This window comes from Oratosquilla oratoria, chromosome 2, assembly GCF_046742065.1.
Source record: "Oratosquilla oratoria isolate Oo_2021 chromosome 2, ASM4674206v1, whole genome shotgun sequence".
Classification (NCBI taxonomy): Eukaryota; Metazoa; Arthropoda; class Malacostraca; order Stomatopoda; family Squillidae; genus Oratosquilla; species Oratosquilla oratoria.
Window position 1 is genome coordinate 43,822,411 of NC_134778.1, and position 7,049 is coordinate 43,829,459.

A 7,049-nucleotide genomic window follows, 5' to 3' on the forward strand; every position below is an offset into this window, starting at 1 on the left:
ATATGATTTTGATCTTTTATTTTCCTAAAAAGGGGCGTAGCCCAGGGCGCACAGCGCCCGCGCCAAAGGCCAAGCCCCCCGGCTGCGCCGGGGGGTTGTTTATAAAAGAATAATATCTTTATAAACTTGAATAGGAAAAAAGGCCGAAAGAGAATAAAGTCAAGATAGACTACAAAATAGATGATAGTAATACTAAAACAAATCCTAAAGTTACACGGTCAAAATATTTGTCTAATTGTCTTGATACCACGTTTCCGTGGTCTGCTGGGTGAGTCATCGGGGGCATACTGGTCTCGCATTCACTTTGTTGTGGGTTCGAATCCCGCACTCCTCTCCGATTCCCACCAGGGACTGTGTGTTACCTGCCTTCCAACAGTCCCCAAAGCGCATAAAAAATTCTAGGATTCACAGGTCATTCTTCTTAGAAAGTCAAAGCGACAGGACAAAAAGTAAAAATTCTAGATTTTCCATTGAAAAACGCTGGTAGAATTATTGAGTAAAAAACAGCAACGACTGCAATAGCAATATAGGAGAGATGCCAAAAGGATAGTATGGGATCCAGCAGTATATTTCACGTTCCGCCAATCAGGGTTTCTTCAGGATTAACAAGTGTTATTCCTGAAGAAGCATTCCTGGGGAGAACGTTAAATACGATGAATGCCATACTATTCTTTTGGCCTCTCTCCTACATTGATAGAATTATATTTTGGCAGATGGTAATCATTCATTGCACTCTTAGGCTTCTGTCGCCTAAGATAATGAAGGCCAAGTTCAATAAGGCTTATGATCATGAAGTCAACATGATGAATTCACTGACTGGGATGAAACTTTTAGGGCAATGTCAAAGAATGAAAAGATCTTCTTGTGAGTTTTTATGACATGGGTGTTTTATCTTTCCAAATGACAGCAACCTGTGAATGTCAATGTTTATAATGTTTTCACAAAGCTCAACGTCTACATGTAGACGCCAGTGTTTATGATGTTTTCACACTGGTCAACGAAGACACTGTAACTATGCTAGACAAGAAATGAGTACTGACGAGAATAACATGTACTCTCGAAGGTCCAAAAACGAGTAAGTATATATGTCACACCATGTGACAGCCCAAGAAGAAAGGCAGTGTCGCTTGCAGTAACAGTGGAAAGAATTGGTCAAAGGAATCACGCACGAGGGCCAATGTCGCAAAGATCGCTCTCGTGTTAGCACTAAGTGGTCTTATTACATTCCTCTCCTGGCCTCAAAGAACTTGGCGACTTTTACTTGCCAACCCTAATGATTTAGTTCCAAGGTCAGCGCAAGAGTCTGGTCTGTATATAAGCTTGCAAGCCAAACATTTTGAGTATACAACCACATCGCCTGATCAGCAAACATGATCCGCTCCGTGAGTATATCTTTCTCAAGTCCCTTACCTTTGGTGACCAAGATAAAGGACTCATAAGGACATAAGAATGGAGGAGACTGCATGAGACCATAAGACCTGCACTAGGCAGTTCCATGTCCCTTACCACCCGTCATCCTATTCATAAAGTTATCCAAACTTCTCTTAAAATAATCAATAGCGTCAGTGTTCACTACAAAGTTACGAGTACTAAGTCTATTGCATTCCTTAACCACTCTGTTGGTAAGCCAGTTCTTTCCTATTTCCTTCCTTAACCTAAATTTGTCCAGACTAAACCCATTGCAACGAGTCCTGCCCTGCTATCTTAATATAATCACTTTGCCTGCATCAGCCTTGTTGAAACCCTTGTAGAGTAATCTGATAAGAGTTCTTTAAAAACTTTTTTTTTTTCTCTCTCTCTACAAGGTCGCATTGATTGCCTTATTGGTGGCTTTGGTAATGGGCCGCCCCGATGTCGGCGGTGGTTTCTCTGGGAACCACCATTCATCTGACGGAGACCATGAAGGAATTCACGAAGTATCTCACCATTTATCTCATGGAGACTTCCACCTCCCATCTGACGAGGTGCCCCGAACACCTTCGCTTTCTTATGGTACTTCATCCATTGCCTAGAAGGCTCCTTCTACAACCTACCACGCCCCTGCCCCTGTCCACCATGTCCCTAGCCATACACGCCCTGCCCATGGCCGCCTTGTCTCAACGCACAGACGTCCTGTCCATGTCCCTTCTCGGCCTTCCTCTGCCTACAGGGCCCCTGTTTATGTCACTAGTCGTCCTTCCCCTGCCTACAGTGTCCCTGTCCGTAACCCTGCTCGTCCTTCCCCTTCCTACAGTGCCCCTGTGCATGATCACTCTTTCCCTATCCACAGCTTCCAACAAGCCCCTTCCTCCTTCTATGGACTTCCGAGCCATTTCAAATAAGCTGTTCCGTTAAAAGTAATCAGTATTGATGTATTTAAGCACATGGAATACATTATTTTATTATATGCACTATTTCATTTTCCTTTGGTGTTCCTTTCACAGCACAGCACACATCAGTGTCAAAGGGTAAAACGAGTTATCAAACTAAGAAAAACTCCTCGTGATGTTCAGTACATGAAATGTAACGATCAATGCTTCTGTGAATACAATTCGTGAGACAAGCATGTCTTGTCTGGTGCATTGCGAGAGAATACACGATTAAAAAAAAAAGGGAAGGACCCCATGGTTCCCCAGCAGGTATGTTCACGCTCCTTTGTAATTGCTTCAACTTGTTTCAACATGGCACCAGAATGGCCGCGTGAGGTTCGCAAGCGTTTGCAAAGTGAATACAAATTGTCACATAACTAAATACACTTGCAGCAAAGGACGCACACTGATTAAACGCCGGGGTAGAAGAACTGTTCCGTACAGGAAGCTGAGGAGTCACCTTGTATTGAAGTTAGGATTCGAATCACCACCATGTTGATGTGGAGTCAGGGGCTCTACCGACTGTTCTAAAATCCGGACCTTGATATAATCGACAGTGAGCTGATTTTGTTGTAATGGTGGCACTAGCTCCACCGCGGGACAACGCTTGTTTTTTTTTTTTTTTTTATGTGACCAACATGCATCCTTTGCCTCAAGAATATTTAGTGTAATTTTTATTTTTATTTTACGTGGACAAAAGATCACAATACTGAAACAAATAGAAGAAATTACAGATGGGCGCCATCCTTGGGATAAGCGAGGTGGTGGTACCTTTCAACGACTCAACCCCCGACCACTATTGACTCCAACAATAATAATTAATCAATCATCACACAAACTGATAAGGGACTCCTTATGGACTAAAAAATCTTATCAAACATTATTTTTTTTTCTTTTTTTTTTTTTTTACCTGAAAAAAAAAATAGGTAAACAAGTGAAGGAATGAACTTGTGTGCAAGTTTTTACTCTTATGTTGAACCCTCACTGAGGACGAGCTAGAGTAGTTAATCTCCTCTGAAGCAAACTACAAGGTTAAGGATCCAACGCTTTCCGTAAACCGCGATGCAAACGTCGCCTTTGGTGTAGAGATCCTTTGGGACACAGAAAAACAATTAAATGAATAGATAGATGATAAATAAATGAATCAATAGATAAATAGAAATAAATAAATGAATGAATGAATAAATAAACAAAGAAATAGATGAATAATTGAATAAATATATAGAAAATATAGATGAATGAATAAATAGATTAAAAATATAGATAAATGAATAAACAAATAAATGAATATCTAGATGAATAATAAAATGATGAATAGGTAAAATATGTTAATGAATAGATAGATGAATATATAAATATTAAATAGATAGATAATACATACATGATCCAATAGTAAATACATGAATAAACAATAAATAAACAAATAAAATAACATAAAAAAATTCATTTTATTTTGTAATGGAACCCACAAGCCAAATATATGACGCCTCCAAACTCGCCCGTCTCCCCATTCCACGTGACTGGAATTCTCCCCAAATCCCCTCAAGGTCAGGGAAAGACTGGCCGGTCGGACACCTGCCGGTTTAGGAGGGAAAGTAAGAGGAGGTAGACAAGGGCAAGAAGGAAGAGGGGAAGAAGAAGGAGGATAAGGAGAAAAAAGAGGAGGAAAAAAATTATTTTTTCCTACAATTGATGTCAAGCTTATAAGCCTGTATTTTTTTTTTCACCTTTTTTGAATACAGGAGTAACGTTAGCTAGCTTCCATTCTCTTGGGACATCTCTGGATATGATGATTTTTTTTATTTTTTTTTTTATATAATTTCTGATGGAACAACAATTTCTTTTTTCATTTCCTTTAAGATTCTTGGGTGCCAACCGTCAGGCCCTTGTGTTTTATCAATTTTGAGTTTCTCTATACACATTTTATTTCTTATTTGCTTTTATTATATTTAGGCTACCACAGTAAGTTCACCCTAGATTTTTTTCTTTTCTTTTTAGTTCTCTTAGAGGTGTTTCGTTTACGAATACTGAGCTAAAATAGTTGTTTAAAACATCACACATTCTTTCGTTTTGAATATTAGAATTGACCGTCAGCAGATAATAATGGGCCAATGTGATCCCTAATAACCTTTTTATATCTAATTTAACTATAGAATTCCTGAGGATTCTTTTTGTATTTATCAGCGATATTCATTTCGTATTGTCGTTTTCGTTTTTTTTTCTTTCTTTTTTAAATCTCTCTGTATTAATACATAACTTTGATAGTCATTAGGTGCACCCGAGCACTTGTATTTCTTACAAGCCTTTCTTTTTTTAGCAATACTTTTTTCAGTCTCTTTGTCGAGCCATTTTTGGCGAACCCGATTTGGGGACGTCTGTCCTTAAACGGAATGTAAGTATGAATCATCTTAGTAAGCGCATTTCGAAATACTTCCCACATCTGATCTACAGGTCTTTCGCTTAATTTTGCCTCCCAATCTGTAAGCTGAAGCTCCTAACGTAGTCCTATGAACTGAGCTTTACTAAAATTGGGTATTTTAGATACACAAGCAGTTTGAATCTAAGATGTGATTGCTATTTTCAATAGTTTCACCAACTTCTACATCGGTTATCATGCTTTCACGGCTAGTGATCAATAGATTAGATAAGTTTACATGTCTTGTGGGTTCTTTTACGTGCTGAACTAAGTAATTGTCACCGAGAAATCTATCAAGCGACTACCTATATTGATGTTCAAGGGTCATCCAATCAATGTCAGTAAAATTGAAATCGCCCATTATCAATAAGTCCCGGTTGCAGAAACCAAACAGTTCTTAAAACAACAGTTTGTCGTCTGCTAATGATAATGTTTTTGGCCTATATATTATACCTACATTCATTTTTTGTCCATTTGTTTGGGTTAATTCTACCCACAAACTATCATATGCACCCTGTTTTACTTTCTCTAAAACACAGGCATGGACATTGCTTTTAACGTACAACAGAACACCTCCACCTTTCTTGTGGTTTCTATCCTGATGAAAGTGTTTAAATCCCGCAATATTAAATTCAGCTTCAAGCTCTTTACCATTAAACCATGTCTCGGTTATTCCTATCATATCGAGATTTTCACTTTTGACATAGCCTGTATTTCTTGGAATTTCTTCCTAATACTACGAGCATTAAAGTACATGTATTAAGAAACTCGTGATTATTTCTTTTTGACACGTTTTGTGTTTCAACATCATGCCTTACATTATCATTTTATTCTTTATTGACACCTTGCTCTATATTGACATTTGGTCTTTCATTGACATTCAATGCCTCATGGACATTTGCCCCATCACGGACATCTGGTCCCTCACGGTCATCCGATTTCTTATGTACCTTGCCCCCCTACGTCACCACTTTCCACACCGGCCACCCGTCATTCGCTGACATTCTGTCCGGCATCCCTTCCTAAAATGATATTCTGTCCTCCACTGACATTATATCCTACTGTGATATTTTTTTCTCTATAAGCATTCCATACCATCGTGATATTTTGTCGTCCACTATCATTATATCCCATCCTGATATTTTGCCCTCCACTATTAATACATGCCATCGTGATATTTTGTCCTTTGACATTACATTCTAATGTAATATTTCGTCTTCTACCGATATTATATCCTAAAAAGATGTTTTGTCCTACACTGACATATTGTTTTACATTATTACTATACCCTACTCTGTTTTCCCCAATACACTCTAGTTTTCCTTCCTTTTGTGTTTCTACCCCCAAAAAAGGAACTAGTTCATTACAAATTCCCATAATGAGGTTTGTAAGAACATATTTGCCTCTGCGAGTAAGGTGGATCCCATCAGCAGCATAAAGGTCATGACGCCTGGAAAGGAGATACCAAGGATCAAGAAAGTGGTATCCCAGTTGCGTGCACAATCGTGATATCCTCCCATTGATCCCTATGGCTCTACTCTTCCAACACGTGCCTGCGTAGATCCTCAGAGGGATCCCACAGACTACGTGACGGCTCCCACGCTCTTTCATTTCCTGAAGAAGGACCTTGTAATTCCGAACAAGTTCCTCTGATCTCACCCTACCCACATCGTTACTTCCCGTATGAACAATCGTAACCGTGTTCGTCCGCCTTTGCTCCCTGATGGTCTGGGTACAGTCGGCGATCCCACGGCCCGGTTGACATACAAGCTTGCAACGTCGTTTAGTCTTCCGCTGCAGGATGTCGTCATAGCCTCGCACCATGGAGTCCCCCACCATCAAGAACTCCTGATTTTCAGCCACCTCATCCTCTAGCAGAGCAAAACGATTGGGTAGAGCCAGCGGTTGTTCCGCAGGGCACCCGCTTACCGAACGCGGGCTCGACAAACGGGACCTCACGGAGCGCCACTCGCTCACGACTCTGGCAAAAGTAGAAGAGATGGTATGCTCTTTGGGTTATGGGGATGATTCTTTCTTCTCACTGAGCGCACTCTTGAGAAGACGAATTTTCTCTTCACACTTCCTGAGACGGTCCTCCAGGTTCACACAATATTCACAAGCCATTTTGCTCCTCCTTTGGTAATACAAACTTTTGCTTTCCACATTTCCAGTTCAAATGTTTCAATCGGGGCGATGATAGTGAAATAGTGTCTGTTGTGAAACAAAAATGCATTTAAAAACTATTTCTGCAAAACGTTCTTGTAAGGGCTTTTAGATTGTCATTC